Source organism: Molossus molossus, unplaced genomic scaffold (genome assembly GCF_014108415.1).
Source record: "Molossus molossus isolate mMolMol1 unplaced genomic scaffold, mMolMol1.p scaffold_m16_p_6, whole genome shotgun sequence".
Lineage (NCBI taxonomy): Eukaryota > Metazoa > Chordata > Mammalia > Chiroptera > Molossidae > Molossus > Molossus molossus.
This window is the reverse complement of record NW_023425399.1, coordinates 91190006-91217208: the sequence shown is the minus strand read 5'-3', so window position 1 is coordinate 91217208 and position 27203 is coordinate 91190006.

The following is a 27203-nucleotide window of genomic DNA, read 5'->3' as shown; positions in this document are numbered from 1 at the left end:
TAAGGCCAAGAAGAAACCAGCAATCCAGTTATTCATCACTGGGTGCTCCTATAAATACCTGTGCAATGCACATGCTAATTTCTGTTTTTCTTTTGTTCATCTGCCTTTTGCCAGTTTAATTTATAAAGCCTCAGAGAGGGAACCCAAAATGGGTCAAGGAAAAGTTGTTTTTTTTTCCCTATACTACAATATACAGCATTTAAGATGTAATTTAGATTATAATTTTTATTTGAAAAATGAGGAAACTTAGATATAGATGAAACTCCTGGACTTAAAGTAGTAGAACTTGTTAACATAAGATTTTCCTCTAATATATTTCCTGTGATAACTATTGCTGACCCTTTTTCCATTCTGTCTATTCCCTCCCTTCTTTAATCATCCCTTAGGACATCAGATTCTGATCACTATTAAACTGTCCTGAGAACAAAGCCTCAGGTCTGTTGACCACAGGCACAGAATTTTGGTTAATCTAAAGGTAGCATCTTGACTTCAGTTATGTTTCAGTACAAGCCCATGAAGGCAGAGGACCTGACAGACCACACCCTCATGAAACCAGACAGAACAATGCCATGTCTGACGTCAGGACCTGCTACAATGATTAACTACTCCCCACCCTGGCCCTAACCAATCAGTGGAGCCCAGGACCCCAAGTCCTTTAGCCACCATGATCAACAATTGTTCCCCTATATAACTCACCCCCTGAGAAGACAGATCTTTGGGGAGACAGGTCTTTGACCAACAGATTACTTGTGACTCTGGTCTAAAAACAGAATGTACAGCATAGTGACTATAGTTAATAAAATGTATTATATACTCGAAATTTGCAAAGAATAGATTTCAAGTGTTCTCATCCGCCCCCCACACCCCCCACCACCACCGCACACACACACAAAAGTAAACTATTTCTTCAACTAATAAATTCTTACTTTTACTTTTACTTCCTTGGTTGCAAACTCCTTTTCACATTTTACTGGGGTTTGATGTGTGCAGGTAAATAGTTCCCTTTAGTCCAGTAACAACACTACTAGAATTTAAATGATCTTGTTGTCCTTGTTACCACTCCTTGTGAAGCCAAAGCTCAGAATGTCAGAGTTTGAAGTAAGAAAATGTTTATTGATTTAGGAGTTGCCTACCGAGAAGAGAAGATGGTTGACCTAATGGTGCCTCAAATCCTTCTTACTTGCTGGACTAAGTTAAGGGTTTTTAAGCTGGAAAAAGAGAGAGGAAGGAAAAGTTAGGGTAAATTTCTGTGGTCTTTGGTTTCCTGATAAAATCTCAAGGAGTGGAATCCAGAAACCACAGGAGGGGTACCTGGGTCTGGGCTGGTCTTGAGTTTCCATTCTCCTTTGCAAAGTAAGCTTGTAAATTATTATTCTATGACCATTTCTTTCTATGAGAAAGCAGAAACATTGCATTAAGATGTTGTCTATAGCCTCTCAGAAACTGCCAGTTTTCCAGTAGGTGAACGGTTACTGATTCAGGATTTTGGTTACAATTTTGCTGAGCCTTTCTATTTAAACCTTAAGCAACTTACAGTTACAGGGGAACTAATAATTTCAATATAACTAAAGTTTAACCTTTGTTAGGGAAAAAGAATAGGTTTTACTTAGGGGGTGAACAGGAGGGCTTGGATTGAGAGTGTAGTTGTATCTGTAAATATTCAGGTTGCTTATTGTTTACCAAATATTTTCAAAATAAAGTTAACTGCCCTGCCTGGGTGGTTCAGTTGGCTGGAGTATCATCTAGTACACCAAAGGTTGCAGGTTCAATTCCTGTCAGGGCACACAGGCTCAATCTCTGGTCAGGGCAAGTGTGGAAGGCAACAGATGCATGTTTCTCTCTCAATTTGTCTCTCTCCCTTTTCCTCTCCCTAAAAAAAAAAAAAAAAAAAATCAATAAAAAATATCCCTGGGTGAGGATTTTTAAAAAGTACTAATTTTGGAATTTATAATGGACTACCATAATTCATTGATTATGACTAACTATGATTTGTAGTTAAACTGACTATGTGAAAACATCCCCAAAATGATTATTCATGATACATTTTCTTGCAATTTTTTTCAGATTTGTTGAAATATGATGGACAAAAATTACCCATATTTAGTATATGCATTGTGATATTTTCCTATATGTACACATTGTGAACGAATTACCACAAGTAAACTAACATATCAATCATCCCATATAGTTTACCTTGTGTGTGTGCGTGTGTGTGTATGTATGTACTCTTAGCAAATTTCAAGTATATAATACTTTTTTAAAACTATGTTCACCAAACTGTACATTAGGTTTTTAGAACTTATTTATCTGATAACTGAAGGTTTGTGCCCTTTGACCAACATCTCTTCGATTCCTTGACACCTCCATATTTTATTCTAGCTATCTTTACACCATTCCCCTCTCCCCACTACCTGCAGGGAGTCCGATAGCGAAGAGTAGCAGTGGTATAGAATACTATCATTTTAGTGTGCTGTTTGATCACTGCATGGAATATTTTTATATTCATTATGCAGCCCTACCTAGGTCCCTCTTCATTTCTTACTTCTTTGCTTGCCTAGATATTGTACCACTTTTTTCCTTTTTATTCCAACCCAAAGAAAGTTCTACTCTTTCAAAACCTCATACTGTGTTTAAGATCAGTACAACTGGTACATATTACTTAACACTTGATTATGGCCAATCTTATATAAAATGCTGTATATACATAGGCAACTCTTTGGGATCAGACTGATTTTATTTACCCATTCGACATATAAGTCTTTTAAAAATAGCCTGGCCGGTGTGGCTCAGTGGTTGAGTGTCAACCCATGCACCAAGAGGTCACTGGTTCAATTCCTGATCAGGACACATGCCCAGGTTGTGGGCCTGAACCCCAGTGGGGGACATGCAGGAGGCGGCCAGTTGATGTTCTCTCTCATCAATGTTTCTATCTCTCTCTCCCTCTCCCTTCCTCTCTTTCTCTAAAATCTATAAAGAAAAAAAAAAAGGTAAAAATATCTATTGCCATTATCTGTCATCAGGTCATAAGGTAATAACAAAGAAGGGATTAACCTTTCAAATAATCATGGTCAAAGTCATTAACATATTCATTGGAGGTGATGGTTATGGAAACAGATATAATAAAGGTGAATTGCAATGTTTTTCTTGGTAATATAGTTGTATATGTTTCGTAAGTAACTAAAAGATATTTTTTATGGCAAAATCCAGGTTTGTTTAAATTTTTCACAGCTTAAACATAGAGGACGTCACTAGTTTCCCTGATACAAAGAGACAAGAACTCTCTGCTCCTCTCAGCTACAGTGAGCTGCATCTTTAATACCACACATCAGAACTTAGAGTCATTTTCCATTTAATCTTCCTGGCTTTCCTTTGTAATTCCTCCCCACATTTCCCATTTGAGCTGATATTTTATATTGCTTCAGCTCAACACAAAAAGTTAACTTGGGTACAGGAAATGTTCATTTTTTTTAATGAAAGTATTTTGCTTAGAAGGATGATTTTGAAAGGGCTCAGATGGATTCAGTGAGAGTATGTGCTTTGATATATTGAAAGAAATCTGCTTTACAAATAAGATGAGATGTTTTTGAAAAAATGCAAATGACCTCATACTGGTATGTGTTGCGGTGAGTATATATTCGGATGCTTTTAAAAAGAATTTTAGCATGGAAAGAGAGATCTGGAAGGTGGTAGAAAGCCAAAGAATCACACCCATACAATTCTAATAATCCTTGGCCTGAAAAATGTGGGACTCATGCTTCAGAAATGGAATGCCATTTCTAGAAGAAAAAGCCATCCACTTCAAGTGCCTCATGTTGCATATGAGAAATAAATGACAAAAGCCAGTACATACACTGCTACTCCCCACTCCCATAGACATAGCAGAGAAAACATCGAAAGTGTCTTAGTGCTCATTTGCAGTTAATTTGTGTCTCCATCTCCAGCTGTAGACAACTACCTATATATAATATGTGGTCTTTTACCTCTGGCTTTCTTCACTTAGCATAATCATTTTGAGGTGTATCCTCATTGTAGTATATGTCAGTAGTTTGTTCTTTATTTACTGATGAATTGTATTTAATGATAATGATATAAAACATTTTTGTTTATAAATTCATCACTTGATGGACATTGGGGTTGAACCTAATATGGAACTATTACAAATAATATTTCTATAAATACTGTTGTATGTGCATATATTTAATTTCTCTTCTGTAGATCCCCAGGTGTGAAATTGCTGTGTCATGTGGTAATTGGCGATATTATATGTTTTATTTTTTTCACTTTTTTTTTTTTTTTTTAATAATTTCCACTGCTTTGCAGGGTAAGAGAACTTCCCCATTCTTCCCTCTTGAATTATTGGCTGTTCCAATAATTAAATGGACATAAAATGAATTAACAGATTAAAAACAAATTTAATTTAGTCTATACAAGAGTCACAAGATATGAGACTCTAAGAAGTAACTAACACAGGCAGCTTTTATATCTTTTAGACAAAGAAACAATAAATTGGTGAAGAATTGACAAGACAAGGGAGTTTGGGCTTTGGGTGGTAAATTAATGAAGAAGTAACAAGGCTTGTTTATACAGCTTTCTCAGCCCTGAATTTCCTGTCTATGGTGATGAGGATGCTTTATACCCTCCTGATACAGGGAGTGTGCCTTTCACATGGGAGATTTATTTCTTGCTCTCAGGGGTACACATAATGAACAGAGTGTTCTTCTTACACTGTTTATTAAATAACTTTAATTCAAAATAATCAATATGCCAAAGTGGCATATTTAGAGTGCCATATTTTGTTTTCCATCATGTGATATATCCATTCTGATTAATCCATCACAATTTTTCTTTATCTTTGTTGCCATTCTTATTCTAGCATTTTTAGCTGAAATTATTCATTTTATTATGCTGTACTTAGATCCTTTTTATACTTATTATTATCATTGTAAAGTTTCTCTTTGATAATTAATTTCAACCTTTGGGTTATCTGTTTCTACTGATTGTTTTACTTCCTGATGATGGCTTACATCTTTTTTTTTTCTTTTAATTCTCGTAATTCTGAATACATATTGGTATTATGTGGAAAAGCTCTGGAAAGAATAAAAGTGAATTATATTGTGTCTACACAAGTGCATGTCTCTTTCTCTTCAGCCTGTTATGATGGGGAAGAGGCTATGATCTATCTAATCTATTGTTGTGCTTGGTCTTGTCTTTGTTTGATTTATAGTTAAGTTTCATCTAGACTGTTTTTGGCTCAATTAGATTCAATTCAATGAACAATTATCCTTCCTTCTTTCCTTCCTTCCTTCCTTCCTTCCTTCCTTCCTTCCTTCCTTTCCTCTCTTTCTTCCTTCCTTCCTTCTTTCCTTCTTTCCTTCTTTCTTTTCTCCTGTCCAATTTTATGTACAAATACTCATTGAGAGAGCCTTGATATCAGGATTTCACTTATATTTCTTCTCAGACAAGACTCAGTAATTAAAGAATGAGACCTCTAGTGATGCTCCTAGGGCTTCGGTTTAAAAGTCACTTTTTTCAGGGAAAATTATTCATTTTTATATGTTTTTAATTATATAATTTTGGGGGCTCAATAATTTTCTGTATTAGTACGTACTAAATAGTTATACTTTGGGAAAATCTATTTATATAAAATATCTGTTTCCTGCAATAGGATTATTTGCTCTCAAATAAACTCATGAGTTTGTTCTATCATTTTTATATTCTCAGGATCTAGCACAGGAAGTTGAATATCACAAAACTTAATAATACTATAAAGTGTCCACAGTTTCCTAAGGCTATGTAAGAGAGCACCTCAAATTGGGTGATTTGAAACAATGAAAACGTATTCTCTTATGGTTTTGGGGTCTAGAATTTCAAAATAAAGTTGTTGACAGGGCCATGTTTTCTTTTGAAACCTCTAGGAGAGGATTCTTCTTTGCCTCTTTCAGCTTCTGGTAACCCCAAGTGTTCTGTGGCTTGTAGCAGCAAAATTCAGTCTTTGCCTTCAGCGTCACATGGTCACCTTCTCCCTGTGTATCTTCATATCGTGTCACCTCTGTGCATGTCTGTGTCTAGATGTCCCTCCTCTCATAAAGATACCAGTTATATTGAATGAGGAGCCAATCCTACTCCAGCATTATCTCATCTTAACTAATTACATCTCTGACAACTCTGTTACCAAATAAAGTCATATTCTGACATTAAAGTCATATTCCCTCATGGGAGGTCTCTTCCACTTCTAAGGGAAGATTTCTCTGACAACTTCCCTTCTCCTCAATCAGGTCAAAGCTTTACTTTCTGTGCTTTTCCATAGCAAACATCACCATACTGGGAAAGACTGGGATTAATTTCATAGCATGTTCGCTCACTTTTATTCTCCCAATTAGTAAAAGATCCATGTTCCTTTCGTGAACAGTTTCCCAGCATACACTGAGTGTTCTAATTACACCAGGGTTTGAATTATTGTGTGTTCAATAAACTGTTCTCTTTTTAGAGAAAGCATCCTCTTTGATTTCACCTGAGTCATCTTCAAATGGTTTTTTAAAATCTAAATTGTGCTTCTTCATGCTTAGGTCCCAGAGGCCTGTTTACACTTGCTACCCATTGAAGGCCAAACTCTGCTGAGGCCATGTGAGTATCAGCTGCTATATTTAATGACAGCCTTCAACAATGGTTAAGAGCATATTGGAGCTCAGAGCTCTTTCAGTGCATGAAAAGTGGAGAAGAAAGTGTCAGTCTTCATCACTCACCAGCTTTAAAACTCTGTCCAAAAGCATGATAGCTTCAAATGTTAGCAGAGTGGTGATGCTCTTCCAATATTTTTGATATCAGTGATGATAATATAGAAAGGTGAAAACAGAGAAGAAACAGAAAGGATAAAAGGAATGCATTCTATAGTGTGCTCATCAACCATACCACCTATATTTTCCTACTGAATAATTTGTGCACAGTATAATGAATATATCCTTCTCAATACTACCTTTGGGAAAACTATTCTGCAAATAAACATAGAAAATTAGTGAGTTAACATCTTGTTTTCCTACTTTAATGACTTTGGCATTAACATGAAAGAGTATTATGCCTAGCCAGCATGGCTCAGTGGATTGCACATCATCCCATGGACTAAGAGGTCCCGGTTTGATTCTTGGTCAGGACACATGCCTGGGTTGTGGGCTTGATCCTCAATAGGGTGCTTGCAGGAGGCAGCTTATGAATTTTCCTATCTCTCTCTCCCTTCTTCTCTCTCTCAAACAAACAAACAAACAAACAAAAATCAATAGAAATATATATTTTTTAAAAAAATGAAAGTTTATTACATAGTGGATTATTTCTTTCTCATTCTCTAAGGAAAACTACCCTCTGGATATACATAACTGAATTGCTTCAGCTATGTGATATGTAATCTTTCTATTTAACAAGCTCATTCTATGTTTAATGTTCTATACATTTGAGCAAAAAGAGAGCAGGTCAGAGTTGACAAGAACTCTAGTAACAACATGTCTACTTCATCACTTGATTTTTTTCTGAAGATTGGGTGTATTTATTCAGTTTTCTAAATGTCTTTTACATTTTGACCATGTTTCATGACATTAACTCATCAGTACATTTCTACCTGTTTGAAAGCTAGTTGGTTGAAATAAAAGTTGATGGACATGAAACATGTATTTGTAATGAAATTCACCTGTAGAAAAACAGATGAGATTTTCCTTATCTCTGCTCTTTGCTTTCAGATTAAGTTCCAGTACAATTATTCAGATAATCCAGGAACAAATTTCATGGCTTTGAGCTGGGCTAAATGGACTTTTCTGTAACATGTTTCATTTAAAATTTGGAATTCTGTTGGCATTGGTATTGTTTCTTTCATTTTGAGGTTTTGAGCCTTGTAACTGCCTTAAATTAAAATTGTAAACTGACCATGACAGGTGTTTATATTTTACCCTCTGTACTATATGGATATGTGCTTACATGAAAAAAAGGTGCTACTTTACATACAGCTAGATATTACTCCTTATTAAAATGATAATAGAACTTTTTTTACTCATTCTACTTCTATTTTCTGTAATGTCTATGTTCTTTGCTTATTCCAGATTAGCCATTAACTCCTCCTTGATCTATGATTTTTGGCTCAACTGTCCTCATGGTATTTATCCAACACTCTCTTAGACTAAAATTCTTCTGATTTCAGTTATTCTAAGGTCCTTCAACATGAGCGGCCTTTTAGCAATAGCTATATATACATAAGGTATTAGTTTCAAATTTGAACCAACAGTTTTTCAGTTTAAAAGGTGGCTTTATTTATTTCATTCCATTCATTCTCAAATAACTCTAGAATTTTTTATGAAAAGAAATAAATCAAGATTCAAGTAAATAAAATGATTAAGCACAATAATATAATTTGCAAACGTGGGACTAGGTCTGGGACAAAGAATTTAGTTCTTCTGAATCCAAATTATTGTTCATTTTTTTATTATATTATAACTTCCCTACATCCAGATTATCACTCTGTGCTCTGCTAATACATTTATGGCTGGTGGGGTTAGATGACTCCAGGAGGTCAAAGGACAAAGAAATTGATTTCCTGTCACTGAACCAGGGAAGTGTGTAATATAATTGTAAAGTAGATATATGAATAAAAATAGTTACTGGGAAAAAAAAGGAAGACAATGGCCAATGAATAGGTCAAGTGTTTGGGGACAAAGAAATACCAACTGGAGAAAAGGGAAAAGTATGATGGAAAAAAATCCTAAGATTTCTTCTTACCTTCCTGAAATTGGGGAAGCTCTGCATGTTGCCACTGATGTGTTTTTTTACTTTGTTCTGAGAACAGAGAATATATGTAGCTGAGGAAAGTCATTTGATTAGTGGACCCAGGATTTCCATGGGTGGACAGAGTAACTTAATCATTTTGGGCTAAAAACAGTTACTACTGCCTTGGCTGATTTGGCTCAGCGGTTGGAGTGTTGGCTTGTGGACCAGAAAGTCCCAGGTTCAATTCCCACTAGGGGCATGTACCAAAAAAAAAAAGTTACTACCGTTCTCAGAGATTGATCAGGGGTGGGGTACCTTTTTTCTGCCAAGGGCCATTTGGATATTTATAACATCATTTGTGGACCGTAAAAAATTATCAGCTTAAAATTAGCCTACTATACTGGGTCAGGCTAATTTGGTGAGGCATGTGATGTTAGCTAGTATTGATTTGGCATGCCTTATATGGCCCTTGAGCTCATGTTCCCCACCCTTGAAAGACCGTCTAAAATGCTCACTCCTCTCACACTGGGGGACATCACATACAAAACCAGGACCATGCCACCATGGCACCTGGCAAGCACCAAATAGATGTATAGCAAATTTCTGTAGCAGCTATTTTATTCATGTCAGCTGTGTGTATATATATATATGTGTGTGTGCTTGATTATTTTCTACTTAAATTCTTTTTTCCATAGTATCCATAACAGTTTTATAATGCTTATGTTCCCTACCTGAGTTAATATGATGGTTATTCCCCACATAGTGTATATGAACAAACCAGACATTTTTGTACTTCTCATTCAGAGCTCTCTGTGCGGGCCTCAGGAGAGACAGAGGTTACACTGGCAAGTTCACATAGATATTCCCAAAGGAAGGAAACATCAAGGGCATTCAGATATCTTTGCCCCTTGTGTTCTTTTCTGTGCCCTCATCTTTGGCCTCAATGAAAGTGAAAAGTAGCTTTTTTATCCTACAGAAAGGGTTGCCTTGATGTTGAAAAGCAATCAACTTACAGAACTTGGAGAAGAGTTTGTAGTGCCCTACATGAATGAACTAAAATCTACTTTTAGAATCATTTTCCCTATGATACTGTTTCTGATTTCAATGGCCTAAAAATAAAGCCTTTCTTTTGAATATGACTCATTTGGAGCCAATGTTCTAAAGACATATGAATGTGAATGCCATTGAATAATTTAATGGGACTGTGCAAAGCAAATAGAGCAGTTCGAGTCCTTGCCAGCAGAGTAGAGAAAAACTGAACACAAGAAGCTTAATCTGCACGAGTAAACTGTCCTACTCAAACACGTACAGAAAGAATCAGACGATTAGCCAGCGGCTGCTTTTTATATATAGCAAACAAACCCAATTACATGGGGAGGAATATTCAAGCATGGCATAAAAAGTTATCAGAGGGCCTGCAGAGATTCCCCCTGGAGCTTCCAAACACAGATTCAGTAGCCAGTAATTTCTATTTTCTTAGATAATGTGCAAGGACCATGGTGCTGATTAGCTCTTAAATCACATTCTCCCAGGAAAAAGAAAGCCTTTAATTTTGTTAATGGGCAGAAACGTGTCTCTGGTTTCCTCTTTTTCACCTTCAAGACTTCCCTGGCAATTGTAAGACACAGTGTGTGGATGGATGTGTTTGTGTGTCTGTCTGTGTAAGAAAAAAGTTGAAGATTTTTTTCCTCGGAGAGCTGTGCTAAAGCTCTTTATTAAATTAGTAAGAAAAGTCTTGCCATTAATTTCTATTTGAAATCTATTTGAGCGGTAAAGAAAACAGTATTTTTTCCCATTATCATCTATAACTAAAATCTCAAACCCTGCTGATATTTCAGTTCTTTATGGCCTATATGGCAAAAAGGACAAAGAAATTAAGGGGGAAATGAGGTTCATTGTTGACATATCTATCATTTTTATACCAACTGGAAGCCTCTTGATAGAAATTTCTTGCCTTGGTTGCCCACGTGGAACCAATGGCTCTCATACACCCAATGTCTAGTAGATGCTTGATACAAATACATTTTTACTGTTCTCAATTCAGGTAGAAAAAAGTGCTCAAACCATAAACATGAAAGAATATGTCCAAAAGAGAACAATTAACAATTCACTACTTAAAATTAAAACATTTTGCATATGAGAGTTATAAATAAACTCAAAGAGAAAGAATAAACTAGAAGAAACAATTACATTAAATAAGATAAAAGTTTAATTATCTTACTATTTAATGTGTCCATACAACTCATTTGTTTTTGAACAAAAAAACCACAGGGGAGTTAAACATAAACATTAAAAATGTTGAGCCTCATCATCAATAAAGTGTCACTTTTATCGATCAAGATAGAGTCACTGGCAACTGAGAGATGTCAAGTTGACATGCCATCAAGTGATACACCACTAACTAACATAGTGACAAATATAAGAAACAAATGTGACATTTATCTATAATCAGCAGAGAAATAACTATAGGTATTGGATATAGTATATCACCACAAAACAATGTCAATTTCTTGTATTAACATAAATGCTTTATTTTAATAACTGTTTCTTCTTTCTTCTTCTCTATAAATTTACAAGTTAACAGACATATTTATGTTTCTGGGAATAAAAGTCTTTTCATGGACATAGAAAGAGGTTTATTTCTCTTTCTCTCATTAACTTCATGGATCCATCTACCTTTCTTCCCTCGCACACACTGAGCATGGTCCAGTTACCTGCATCTATACAGAACATTACTGAGAACTCAGCTAAGGGAGAATAATAGAGTGAAAACATCTATCAAGCCAGCCCTCCAGAGTTTTCATGGTCTATTTCTTTGCTGGAAGCAAAGATGGATAAAAGTATTTACCTCTTAAATGTTTACCTAATACTGTATGAAGCAGTGACCTTAAGTGGTCTTTACAGCTCATAGACCACACACACAAAATTATAAATGAGCAATTTTTGTTCCCATGAAACTAATGGTTCTGGCACATTCTCCTCCACTTCTAGGGGATTGCAAGTAATATTCTCTGGTGAAATTACTATAATTCATATGTGGCAGTAAGCAGGTTTCTGAGTTTAGGCTAAGGGGGGGGATATAGAGGAGTAAATGGTAAAGAAGAACTGTCTGAGCTTTATTAGAAAAGGTTGATTCAATTGACTTGGTACTCTAAACTTGACCTTGAGTAATCAATCAACTAGCAAATATTAAAATATTCAACCAGTGCCTCCTGTGTGACAGAATATAAACTCCAGCTCCTTCAAGTACAGGTAGTCAATGAGTCAAAGCATGGCAGGGATCTGCGATGGGCTATTAGAAAGTGCCCCGTCTACAGAGAGCAGCAGCCATGCGACTGTTTTCTCCCTCTCATGCTGAAGCACGTGTCCTGTAATGCAATAACTTCCAATTTTTGAGAGATGTCAGAACTTGAAATCTGTATCTAAAACTTTCATTAAAATAAATTTTGGAAATAAACTTATAGTTGCTTTAAATATAATACAGGATAAATACAACATATGTGTGGGTAGAATTCAGTCCTTACGTTTCCAGTTCCAAATTTGGGTTAAGGCATGGTGGTACACATTTTGAGTGACCCACTGAAATGCAAGATTTAATTGTTGCTCTCAAGAAAGTCTCATCAGATATGAGAAAGCGGGACATACATAGATAGGGGTCATAAAAAATATGGAGCCATCTCTCCTTCTTTTCTCCCTTCCTCCCTTCATTCCTTCTTTCCTTCCTTCCTTCCCTCTCTGCTGTCAAACCGGCGGCAGTGGGGCCCACGTAAGGAAGGCAGGACCAAGTAAGCTGAAGAGATGACCTGGTGTCATTGAAACCCGTGCCAGTAAGAATTTGAATAATGGAAACCAAGTTCCTCCGTGTTGAATTGAGGAATTACAAATATGGAAATAGGAACGATTAGAATAAGCCTTGGATTTGAATTAAAGATATTGGTGTAATGTCATATATATTCTTTTCTATTTGAATATAAATGCATGTAGACACTTACAGGGCTAATGTCAAAACTAGACCAGAGCCAGAAGAATGTCTAGTGGCTGTTGTGTACAATGGTGAAGAAAAGTTTGATGCTGTACAACACACACAATGGAACACAGAACGTAGGAATATGAACCAAGGTAAACCAGAAATTGTAAAGTAAGAAATAGAACATCTAAACATTGAGGACTAAATTGAACTGGAATAAGACATTTCCAGTCAGGCAACTGTAGTGTTCTACTCTTGAAGTGATAAACTCTGAAGAAACAGAGTGGCTTTAATAGTGAGGCAAAATGTAGCACAGGGAGTTGGTAGCAATGCAAGGTCTGAATGAATAATATTAGACTTCTAGGGGAATCTATTAATATAACCATCATTTAGGTCTGTGCTCCAACTGTAGAGTCCAAAACAGATGAAATTAAAATCTTTTACACAGGTATCCAAGAGAAATTGATCACACAACTAAAAAAGACATGCTTATAATTGTAGGCAATTGAAATGCAAAAGTAGGAAATAAACAGAATCAAATGTCATCAGAAAATTCAGACTAGAGGTCAGAAATGAAGCAGGGTATCAGCTTGTGGGTTTCTGCAAGGCCAACAAAATGTCCATCTTAAAGATATGCTTCAAATAACTGAACAGTTGACTGTGTACACGAACATCACCAGAAGGTCAAAACAGAAATTCCATAGACTATGTTTGGAAACAGGGAATGGAAAAGTTGTATTCTCTCTGCAAAAAGAAGATCGGGGCAGATTGTGGTAAAAGGTGACAAAAACATGGTTAGAATCCTGGATGCAGTTTTTCAACAACGATTACATAGAGATAAAGATAACTATTGAACAGTCAATGTAAGGAAGTAGATTTTAAAAAAAAGAAAAAATAAGAAATCTCAACCAGAAGATTCAAGAAATAAAAGAGAAAATCAAACCTAGATGGGGAACGTGGAACAGCCAGAAGGGAAGCCCATTCACTATCCGACCCAGAAAAAATAAAGCAAAGGTGAAACAGTTGATTGAAAATCTATGAAGAAGAGACAAAAGAATGACAGGTATTTTTGAAGAACATTCCTATGAAGAAGAACCTATAATTCTAAAAAGTGAAGTGAAAGTTGCCCTGAAAGTATTGGAAATAAAGAAATCACCAGGACACAAAAAGAATTATTTCAAGCCAGAAACAGAATCTGTTACAATCCTAACAAGAATATGTCAACAGATATAGAAAACAAAACAATGGCCAACAGACTAGAAATGTTCGATAAACATCTATCCCAATTTTCAAAAAAAAAAAAGAGACGCCAAGAAGTGCAGTAACCATAGAACCATTGCTCTAATTTCCCACAAAACAAAGTGATACTCAAGATGATGCAACAATGGCTCCTTTACTTTACATGGAGCAAGAAATGCCAGACATGCAAGCTGAGTTAAGAAAAGAAAGAGGCACCTGAGATCTAATTTCAAACATTCATTGATACCAAGTGCTCCAAAAATTTTCAAATGGAGGTCAATCTAAGTTTTACACACTGCAGTGAAATCTTTGACTGTATGAATTATGAAAACCTATGGGTTTCTCTGAAGGAAATGGCATGCAGCACTTGACTGTCCTGATGTGTAACCTGTACTGCGGACAGGAAGTCACTGTCAAACAGAATCTGGTAAGACAGAAGATTTCCCATAGGCAAAGGTGTCAGACAAGGGTGCATTTTATCTCCCTATTTGTTCAACCTGTCCAAAGAACACTCCTTGTGTTCCCAATTACTATGTATGGATGTGAAAGTTGAACAGAAAAGAAGGCTGATAGTAAACACATGGATTTGTTTGAAATATTATGTTGCAGGAGATTTCTACACACACCCCAAAGCATCAGAAGGATGAACAAGTGGGTCCTAGACCAAATGAAACTTAGAACATAGCTAGAGGCAAAAACAACAAAACTGAAGTTGTCCTTCTTCGCATACATTATGGAAAGACAGAGTTCTTTAGAAAAGACAATAATGCTGAACATAGGCAGCAGAAAAAGAGGAAGACCAAATATGAGATGGATGGACTCCATAAAAGAAACTACAGGCACGAGTCTACAGGAGCTGAGCAGGGCTGTTGGGAACAGGACGTGTGGACATCACTCATTGCAACACACACACATGTCTTCTAACTGCATTAGAGATAAAACTTCTATTTAGTATGAATTTGACTGGTACACTTAATAATATCTGTCTTTTTAAAGGTATATCGCGGAAACAAGACATCCTCGGGGAAAGAAGCAATCACTAAGACCAAGATGCACCCTTGGACAGGGAGAGGCTGGGTTGAGGGCTGATAGCTGAGACAAATGGCCCTTACACCACATCAGTGTCCAGATGCTATGCAACATAATGTTTTAAGAACAATTTGAAAACAAAACAAAGCAAAACAAACCTCTTGTTTGTCTGTGTGAATGACTTTTATGAATCTTTGGAGTCAGAGCATTCCCTGAACTCCATAATAAAAATGAAACACTTTCTCATTTGAGCAAACAGAAAGCACACATGAGATAATACAATCTTTAAATTTCCATAAAATGTTGCTTTCTCCAAGGGGCTACCCAGCCTTCCTGATAACACCTTCTCTGAATTTGTGTAACACTTAGAGTCGATAGCCTCTTAGCAGGTAGACTTTAATCACAGCCTCGTCTAGACTGCTCTGTACATGTTCTATGTGTCCCTTATTGGGAATGGTCTCCTCTGTCACTCTCATGTTTGTTATCCTGAAAATCTCCAATGAACTTTTAAATGCCAGTTTCAAAGGTCATCTTCTCCTTGTGCTTGTCTCTGATTTGTTCCTCACTTCAATGAATCCTAAGGACTTCTCAAAACAGTCCATATTCTGTAATAATCATTTATAAATGGAAACAGGCGCTTTTATCTCTATTCTCTGCCTGATTGTGGGCCCATCGAAATTTCAGATTCATCATTGCACCATTGGTTGTCAGCAACTGTCTGGCATATCGACAGCATTTTAAAAGCATTTCTCAAATTCAAATCGAATGGAGATCGTATTTTTGTGTATCCAGTAGCATCCTACCGTGGTTTGGAACACATAGTAGCTCGTCAGTAATTACACACTGACTTACAGAGATATAGTAAAAGAAAGAGATTTTTCTCATTTGTTAAATCTCATCCTTCTAAACTCCTGTACATTTTATTAATACAGAATAACAATCTTGGACAATTTCTTAAAAAATAAGTTCTTTGTTTGGGATTTATCTTGTGCTGATTACCTTTATTTTCCTTTTGCATTTTGTCTTCTTACCTAGATTCTCACTTTTTGAAATGATATCTTCTCATTCTAGTGGTAAATAAAGTAAATGATATACAAAGATTTTAGTATGTACTATTTTGAACAATTTTTCTAATATTTATTATTATTTTTATTACTATTACTTTTACTATAGTAGTAATTATTATTTTGGATTGTGAACTACCCAGAAAAAATTTCCCCAAAACAAATGTGGTGAAGGCTGATTCCTGAGGCGATGATTTTGGAGACTTCCAGGGACACTCCAATCACAAAGGCTAGATTGTCACCTGATCCACTTCAGCATGGGTCATGCCCTGTTTCAGTCTAAAGTTGTTGCTAAATTTATTGAGCATGGTACCTCCTGGCAAATAGTTCCTCAGTGCAAAACATGCCAGGCGGGGGGTTCAGAGCAAATTCACCTACAGCCACACATATTATCCTGCAGCTACTGTGTTTGAGGGTTATAACAAGAATCCTTTAATGAAAGAAAATCTACAGTGTACTTAAAAAAAATTTTTTTTTCTGCTTCTTTCTGCTCTTCTTTGATCTTTTTTGCTTCTCATGTTTCTACTTTTTTTTTTCCTTCTTTCAACCTATGGAAACAGTAATGAATACTTATGAGAGGGAGCTTAGGCTACCTCAGGCCTTCATTTTCAGTACATTAGTTAAAGGACCTAAGTCTGGTGAGCTCTTGGGTGAACACTGCGTTGCGTTTGTGTAAGAAATTCTCAAATTGTGATCAGAGAACGGAGGCCGTCATCCCTGAATGTCCCTCTGCAGGAAACGAGAGGGAAAGAGGCTGTGTAGTGATTTGGCCAAGTTAGTAAACCACTTTATTCTCTATTATTCACCAAGTCAGAAGACAAGTGATGCTTAGATCACTGGCAATGCAGTGTTATCTTTTTTAAATGAATGAGAATATTTACTAGTTGGGAAATAATACTTAGGTAGTTGTGTAGAAGAGAGACATACAGAGTGGCAATATAGTTAGAGGTCATGGGGACAAATTGTAATATGTTAAATGAATTTAGAATTGAGACACCTACAAATCATAGTTAACATACCAGGTTTGTTCTATTTTATAATACTATCTCATATTTATTAAAAATTTGATTTGTGACAGGTACTGTTATAATTAATATATGTAAATTTAATCCTCAGTCCTATAAGTTAAATACTACTATTTTCACTCTAGAAGATCTACTAATGGGTCTCTATATAGATCTACTAATTTGTTCAGTTGCACACATTTAGGAATCCAAGGAGTTAGAATTTAAAACAATTTAATTCTACTTTCTGTTTTAAAATATCCAGGATTTGTTTTCACCAAGTGTGGTAAAGACACATAGATACAAAAATGACTGTCACGAAGGACAAAGTTTACTTACAGTTCCCTAGAAACAAGAGGCGTGGGCCTTCATGTGGGGGCCACGTGGACAGGCACAGGGTAAGGCAGGAGGCAGAGAAAGCAAGGGGACATTGTAGACAACGCCTTTACTGGGGTTTCAGTGGGAAGGGGGAGGAGACGCAGGAAAAGCTGGTTGGGATTGAACTGGTTTGAACCATTTTCTTAAGTTCTGCACATAGGGCTTTCTCCGTATTTTGGGCCCAGGCCTTGTGTGATTAGGGAAGGTGGACAATGACCTGAGGAGTGAGAGCCTTATAGAGAAGGCGAGGAGGTGTGTGCTGTGAATTGGTTAGTTTTCATTTGAAAGTGATGCTCCTGGAAGGTTTTATCTTTAGGGATTAAATAACCTGGACAATGGCAGTACCATCATGGTCAGTAAGAACCCAGAGGTCAAAGCATCAGATTACAGAAAATAAAAGACATGCTTAATATAGTTCCTGTGTACATCATCTACTGTGCTATGAAGTTTTTATTTCAAAACCACTGTCTTTGTCTTATTCATCTTAGTTTCCTTGGGCTTTTGAATAAATACCTCTATTTTAGTAGAAAACTTTGATAGGACATTTAAGTCTATTTAGATATGACTTTAAATAGTAAAAGTCTTTTTGTATTTTAATTTTTTAATTTTACTTTTTTTTTTTATCCTCACCGAGGACATTTTGCCATTTTTTGTTCAGTTAGAGTGGGAGGGAGAGAGAGGAAGAGAGAGAGGGAAACATCAACCTGTAAGGGACACATCGAGTGGCTGCTTCCCGCATGACCCAACCAGGGCCGGAGACAAACTGCACCCGAGGTACGTGCCCTTAGAGGAAACCAAATCCGGGTCTCTCTGGATGACAGGCCGACACTCTAACCACTGAGCCAAACCGGCCAGGGCTTAATTTTATTTTTTTATTTTATTGTATTTTTTATTTTATATTTGTCACAGATGTTTCTCCTTTTATTTCCCCATTGACACTTTTCTCCCCATTTCCCACACCCCGCCCCTGGCTTTGTTGTCCGGTCCATTGGTTATGCGTACTTGCATATAAGTTCTGTGGTTTATCTCTTCCATCCCCCCACGACCCCCTCTTCTGAGGGTTGTCAGTCTGTACCCCACTTCCACGTCTCTGGGTCTACACTATTCCTCAGACTATTATGTTCATTACATTCCACAAATTAGTGAGATCATGTGATATTTGTCTTTCTCTGCTTGGCTTGTTTCACTTAGGATAGTACTTTCTAGGTCCCTCCATGTTGTCTCAAAGGATAAGAGATCTTTCTTTCTTACAGCTGCATAATACTCCATTGTGTATGTGTACCACTGCTTTTTTATCCACTCATCTACTGATGGACACTTGGGCTGTTTCCAGATCTTAGCTATTGTAAATAGTGCTGCTATGAACATGGGGGTACATATATTCTTTCTGATTGGTGTTTCAGGCTTCTTAGGGTATACTCCTAGAAGTGGGATCACTGGGTCAAATGACAATTCAATTTTTAATTTTTTGAGGTAACACCATAATGTTCTCCATAGAGGCTGCACCATTCTACATTCCCACCAGCAGTGTACTAGAGTCCCTTTTCTCCACACCCTCGCCAAACAACACTTGTTTGATGATTTGTTGATAGCGGCCATTCTGACAGGTGTGAGGTGATACCACTGTTATTTTAATTTGCATCTCTCTGATGATTAGTGATGCTGAGAATTTCTTCATATGTCTCTTGGCCTAAAAGTCTTTTTTTCAAAAAATGTTTTTATTGATTTTTTAGAGAAAGAGGAAGGGAGAGAGAGATAGAAACATCATGTGAGAGAGAAACATTGATCAGCTGCCTCTTGCATGCCCCCTACTGGGGATTGAGCCTGCAACCTGGACATATGCCCTGACCAGGAATAAAACTGCGACCTCTCAGTCCATGGGACAATGCTCAATCCACTGAGTCACTCCAGTCGGGCTCACAGAGAAAGTCTTAAATATATAAAATATATAAAAAGTAAACAAAATTAAAACAACATATATTGAAATTATATATACATATTTTACACATGTATATTTTTTATTCATAAGTTTGCCTAGCCATTACCTAGATTGCATGATAAATGGAAAGGTCAAAGGAGATACAATAATATTTCTTCCTCAAGTCATCTAGTGTCAATATAATGTTCAGTTTAGATAATAAGTCCCCTTTGTAATGCCAATTAAAGTTTGAATCTGCTCTCTCACTAACAAATAGTCACAGTTACAAATATGCCAATTAAAGTTTGAATCTGCTCTCTCACTAACAAATAGTCACAGTTACTCAAAACCCTGCCTGGCTGGGTTAGCTCAGTTGGTTGAGCATTGTCCCATGCTCCAAGAAGTTGCCAGTTCAATTCCTGGTTAGGCACATACCCAGGTTTAGGCTCAGTCCCCATTAGGGGGTGTGCAGGAGGCAGATGATTGATGTTTTTATCTCTCTCTTCATCACCCTTCCTCTGTCTGAAATCAATAAAAACATATTTAAATATATAAATATATATGTGTGTGTATGTTATTCCTACATGAATTGGAATAATGCACTAGATTAGTAAATTTCCAAAGAATTTTAAGTGAGGTTTTCTTTGAAATATCTTACTTAGTAATTTATTATACAAAATACATAAAAGCATAATTATTCTTACTTTGGAAAACAAAGGGAAAAACCTAGCCTGCTACCTTTACTTTTTATTGGCTCTTCCTGGATGGGAGTTAGGGGGAAGACGTTTTCCAAGAAACCGGCTGGGATGAAAGACAATCTCTGAGAAATACAGTGATACCTCGGTTCTCGAACATAATTCGTTCCAGGAGGACGGTCGAGAACCAAATTGTTCGAGAACCGAAGCAATGAAACCCAATAGGAAATAATGGAAACTGGATTAATTCGTTCCAAGCCCCAGAAAATGCCTATTTACTGGCCTAATTTGTATATAATATGTAGAAAAACATAAGTCTCAACAAGAAATAAAAGTGTACAGTATGTCTAAGGGTTAAATTCAGTGTAAAGCGTGACTCTCTCCACAAAGCGTGACTCTCTCTCTGCACTCACACTGAGGACGCAAGCAAGGCGCGCTGGGCCGAATGAACGCCATTCGGCTCAACTCGGCTCATCTCGGAAGTTCGAGTTCCAAATATTTGTTCGGATTCCAAGACAAAAGTTTCTCGAATCTCCTGGTCGAATACCGATTTGGTCGAAATCCGAGGCGTTCGAGAACCGAGGTATCACTGTACAGATTTTATACCATGAGAACAGTCTAAGAGTACCTCATCCAACTCTAAACTCTCCGATTCTTATGATCCTAACTTCTTGATGTCAATGATGTCTTGTTACTAAGACAGCAAGAAGTGTGGTAGAGGAGGTAAAGTAGAGGTAGAAAGTTCTAGAGGTCATCTAGATTAGTGGTTTTAAATCAGCGTTGACCCTTACATTACCTTAGCTTTGTCTTATCAGGCCAGCCTGTCTTTCCAACTTACTTCTTGTTGTTCTCCATCTTGTACAAACCTCAGATTAATTATAATCAGTTCCTTGGTCTATGACACTTAGAGAGATATAATCAAATTTCTGTCTTCCTTAGTGTTTATAAAAGCAATGGATAAAGTAGTTGTTACATAAATTCTTTAGAATTATACATATAACCAAAATGCTGAACTTGTAAATGTGTTGATTGTCAAAATACACATTAGTAATGGGCGAATACAAAGACGGTGGTTACTCACATTAAGATGCCATTTGGGAATAACCTTATTAGGAGAGTTTTTGGTGGTTTGCACGATTACTGTCAAAGCAGGTGCACGAGGTTCATATATTTTTATAAAAATGAATCTATGGCATTCCTTTTTAAAGAATTTTTTTCATGACAAAATGTCATTCATTTAGTCTTTGAACTGCAGAGTGAAATTCATATTCATATTTTGATAGACTTAGCTTAAGTAAAAAAAGAATGAACCATATAAAACACAGAGAATGCCAAGTATTAATATGTATCATTCCTCACTAAAAAATTAGAAAAATATTTAGTCAATTAGATCTACTCTAGTAGATTTTCTCCTTTTATTATCCTGGTTTATCTGGAATGGAAAGATCACTGAGTATAAAAATTATAGAAATTGCCCTGGCTGGTTTGGCTCAGCAGTTAGAGCATCAACCCAAAGATCAAAGGGTCACAGGTTTGATTCCTGGTCAAGGGCATGTACCTGGGTTGCAGGTTCAATCCCCAGCCCCAGTCAGAGTCATGTGGGAGGCAACAAATTCATGTGTCTTTCTCACATCATTGTTTCTCTCTTTCTCTCTTTCTCCCTCCCTTCCTTCAATTCTATCTAAAAATCAATGGAACAATGTTTTTGGGTGAGGATTAAAACAACAACAACAAAATTATAGAAATTGTCAGTTGATTCTGTTTGCAGTTTTCTGAGCCTGCTGTTTATTCAGTGCATTGTCACTTTCTGGTTTTCTAGCCTTACCAACCATACTCATCTATGAAATTCTGGAGTTTAGATTTAAATGGTCCTTTGTTGATTTAACTTTTTTTTTATTGTTAATCCTCACCTGAGGATGTTTTTCCATTGATTTTTAGATAGAGTGGAAGTGAAGGTGGAAAGGAGGGGAAGAGAGAGAGAGAAACATTTATGTGAGAGAGACAAATAGATTGGTTACCTCCCACATGACCCAGACTAGGGCCGGGGATTGACCCCAAAACCCAAGTACATGCCCATGACTGAGAATTAAACTTTTGTCCACAGGTTGATGATCTAACTGCTGAGCCAAATCAGCCAGGGCAATTTAATATCTTCACATCCCCATGACTGGATGACAAATGGAAATAAAAATGTGTATGTTGTTGAATTTTCTTTTTGCCACAGTATTACAACAGAATAATCCTAATCCATGAAATAATGTTTCTTAGAGTATATTTCAGAAGGAGTGGGAAGAGAAATACAAATAGACGACTGATAAGAAGGATGATTATCTATCATTTTCCATCTATTCACCTGTCCATCTGTCTAGAGAGAGAAGAGAGAGAAATAGGCATCCCAGAGAGAGAAAACAGAGTTTGGGGTAACTAAGTACATTGCTGCTTTATTGATACACACAAGTAGATCCCATCATGCACTACCAGAATTTTCTGATATTTCAATGTGGTGGATACATTTAATGTATGTAGGAATCTCTCAACTGTTATGCTTTTTCAGTGTAGATATACTTTTTGAATATGCATCCTCAATGAATCAGAAATTTTCCTTGTGAGATTAGAAATTTTCTCATAGTAGATAAAAAAAAAAAAAATAGAGAGAAAAGAAAAAAAACAGGCATCATTTGATTTTTTTCCAGAATCATGTTGAATCATATTGGAACTACACTGTAGGGAGGCTGAGCCAAGTTGGACATGTTATAAAAAAAATACATCTTGTTTTGAATCCTTGGACTTGTTGTTTGGGTGAATCCTGTTGGGAGTAGGTAGATGTAATTGAAAGAGAGAGACTGAGCAGTACTTTTTCCTATGGCTCTTTTGCCAGGAGAAGAAATTAGACCAGAATCTTTGGGAATGGAGTTACCTATTGGTCAGGGGCCAAATAGAAGAATGTTGCTGTGGAGAGAGACTTATATTTGTTAATTATCTCCAGGGGAGTTCTTTTTAAAAAGCAGCTAGACATAAATTTATGTTTTGACTTAGCATGAATTGTTCAGCATGGCATGTTTAACATGAACAACCATGTCTTCCCATTCCTTTTATTTTTTTAATGTTTGTGTTTTATTTTTCTGCTTGCACTAGCAACTCCCTGAGGACTCCCTTAGGTCTGGACTCCAATCCATTCTTTATCTTTCTGAAATAGATATTATTATTCTCTCATTATTTCTACACTGTTTTTCAATATGGTACATGATTGTTGCCATTGTTCAAGATAAAATATGCTAACTAGTCAGGTTCAGGAGAATAAATGAGTCATAAATGGAGCATCCCTCAACATAAGAATATAAGGAGCAATACTGGGCCACATACCTTCAAGACAGGCACCAAAGCATCAGTTGGGGCAAACATGATTGGTCACCCTGTTGGTGAGCTCTAAAGGTTAGTGCCCATCACAACATATACAATTTCTCTCACCTTGCTCATTTTGAATGTCTCAACCATGAGAAATTAAAATGGTTTTCAATCATTTTATTTTCAAGTTATACATGCACTTGAGATAGTGAGTTCTATGTCTTCTTCCTACTGGCTCCGTCACCTCATCCAATCTGAGAAATGACTCACACAGTTAACTGAACTCAAATCCAGTGCATATCACGTCCCAGTGCAGCCTGTGTAGACTGAGTGATCTTGATTTTTCTTCCTGTGTGTGTGTGCCACTGACACACTGCTTGATCAGCATATGTCCTGAGACCAGTGGAGGAGGAGTGGAAGTAGCCGGTTTGCCCAGTGGTTAGAGCATCGGTCTGCAGTCCTGAGAGACCCGGGTTCGGTTCCCGCTAAGGGCATGTACCTCGGCTGCAGTTTGTCCCCAGCTCTGCTTGGGTCGTGCAGATGGCAGCCACTCGATGTGTCCATTTCACATTGATGTATCTCTCTCTCTCTCTCCCTCCCACTCTATCTGAATAAAAATTGGAAAAATGTCCTCGGATGAGGATAAAATAAATAAATAAAAAAGAAAAAAGTTTATGTAGCAACAAAAGGTTAGTATAGAAAATTGGATATGGTCAAAGAGACTGTTAGATATTTCCTCACAGAAAAAGGAATGGCTTTAAACTACTTTATCACTAAAAATAAATGAATAAAAGGAGAATAAATTGATTAGTCTGTAAATGTAGAAAGATAGGAAAACACATCATATATATTTAATATTAACAAACGAACAAAAGCAGAGATCACTGTGGGTTTTCACTTCCAGCTCTGAGGGAACAACAGTGTCCAGAATTACCTTCCCACTGTCAAGTCCAGGAAACTGGACGAAATATACCAACAACTGTTTTTTCAGACATTGAAAATAGGCAAAACAAGATTGTAATCCTGGAGAAAAGATGAATAAAGTAAGCCCAAAATAGGCTTACTGAGAGATAATTTTCATCCCGGCACAGGGAATTTTGTGCAGGCTTAGTGTACAAGAATGGTATCCAAAATTAATTGCTTTGTAATATCAATGAGTTATTGTAACTTAAATTACCAAAAAATAAATCTTAAAGATAAATTTAATGTAATATTTGTACAACCTATAAACTGATAACTTCAAAACACTGACAAAGAATTCAAAGCCATAACTAAATTAAGAATATACATTTTCATGGATTATTAGGCATTTTTAAAGTTTATCCCAACGGCATTTATTTATAGAGTCAATGTAATTCCAAGTAAAACACAGCAGTATTTCTTTATGAATTGATAAGCTGATTTTAGAATTTAGATGGTAATCAAATGGTCTAGACTAACCAAGGAGCATTGAAAAAGTGCAAGGTGAGATACTGTACCTCTTTGAAGACTTAGTATCAAGTAAAAGTAAGACAATATATTATTGGAGTAAGAATAGATATATAGATTAATCAACAGAATAGAGATTCTAGAAGTCAATTTATTTATTATGTATGGATGAGTTCAAATCCATACATACATGATTAATTAATTTTCAATAAAGGCACCAAGGTAATTCAAGAGGAAAAAAGTCTTTACAACAAATGGTGCTGGGATATCTGAACATACATATGAAAAATGAGAAACCTAAATTTTAGCCCCCTCCACCCCCAGAATAAATAAAAGTTAGCTTAAAATAGATTATAGATTTAAGTGAAAGCACTAATATTATAAAACTTTCAGAATGAAACAAAAGATAAAATTTTTGTATCAGAAGAAAACAGAGCAGAACATTTTTTGGTCATGGTGCAAAGCAAACATTTCTCATACAGAACCTAAGAAGAACTAATCATAAAAACAAATATATATATATATATATGTATATATATATATATATATATATGATAAATTGACATTTATTAAAATTGAAAACTCTGCTCTTTGACAGACACTTAAGAAAATAAAATTTCCACAATACAATATATAGTGTTGTGTTGTATAATTCCATAATAACACAAGCCCAATATTTTATTTATTAATTTTTATTTATTTTTTTTGTTACAGATATTTTACCTTTTTACCCCATTGGCACCCCCCACCCAGCCCCCCCTCCACCCTGTCCCCGGCTTAGTTGTCCATGTCCATTGGTCATGCATACATGCATATAAGTTCTGTGGTTTATCTCTTCCCACCCCCCCACCCCCCAACCCCTCTTCTGAGGGATGTCAGTCTGTGCTCTAGTTCCATGTTTCTGGGTCTACTGTATTCCTCAGACTGTTATGTTCATTATATTCCGTATATAAGTGAGATCATGTGGTATTTGTCTTTTTCTGCTTGGCTTCTTTCACTTAGGATAATACTTTCCAGGTCCCTCCATGTCGTCTCAAAGGATAAGAGATCTTTCTTTCTTACCGCTGCATAGTACTCCATTGTGTATATGTACCACTGCTTTTTTATCCATTCATCTACTGGTGGACACTTGAGCTGTTTCCAGATCTTAGCTATTGTAAATAGTGCTGCTATGAACATGGGGGTACATATATTCTTCCTGATTGGTGTTTCAGGCTTCTTAGGGTATATTCCCAGCAGTGGGATCACTGGGTCAAATGGAAGTTCAATTTTTAATTTTTTGAGGTAGCACCATATTGTTTTCCATAGCGGTTCCACCAGTCTGCATTCCCACCAGCAGTGTATTAGAGTCCCCTTTTCTCCACACCCTCGCCAACACTTGTTGTTTGATGATTTGTTGATGGCGGCCATTCTGACAGGTGTGAGGTGATACCTCATTGTTGTTTTAATTTGCATCTCTCTGATGATTAGTGATGTTGAGCATTTCTTCATATGTCTCTTGGCCATTTGTATGTCCTGTTTGGGGAGGTGTCTATTCAGCTCCTCTGCCCATTTTTTAATTGGGTTCTTGGTCTTCCTTTTGTGGAGTTGTATGAGCACTCTATATATATTGGAAATTAACCCCTTATCTGATACATCATTGGCAATGATGTTCTCCCATACAGTGGGTTGCCTTTCCATTTTGATGATTGTTTCTTTTGCTGTGCAGAAGCTTTTTAGTTTGATGTAGTCCCATGTGTTCATTTTCTCCTTTATTTCTGTTGCCTTAGGTGATGTATCAGTGAAAATTCTGCTCCGTATGATGTCCGAAATTTTGTTGCCTACATTTTCTTCTAGAATTTTTATGGATTCACGAGTCACATTTAAGTCTTTTATCCATTTTGAGTTTATTTTTGTGTATGGTGTAAGTTGATGGTCTAGTTTCATTTTTTTGCATGTAGCTGTCCAATTTTCCCAACACCATTTATTAAAGAGGCTGTCTTTACTCCACTGTATGCTCTTGCCACCTTTATCAAATATTAATTGAGCGTATTGCCTTGGGTCCATTTCTGGGTTTTCAGTTCTGTTCCACTGGTCTATATGCCTGTTCTTGTGCCAGTACCAGGCTGTTTTGGTTATAGTCACTTTGTAGTATAACCTGATATCTGATATTGTGATCCCACCTACTTTGTTCTTCTTTTTCAAGATTGCTGTGGCTATTCGGGGTCTTTTTTGGTTCCATATGAACTGTTGAAGTATTTGTTCTAGTTCTATGAAATATGTCGTTGGTATTTTGATGGGGATTGCATTGAATCTATAGATTGCTTTGGGTAGTATGGACATTTTAATGATGTTAATTCTTCCAATCCATGAACAGGGTATGTGCTTCCACTTTTTTATATCTTCCTCTATTTC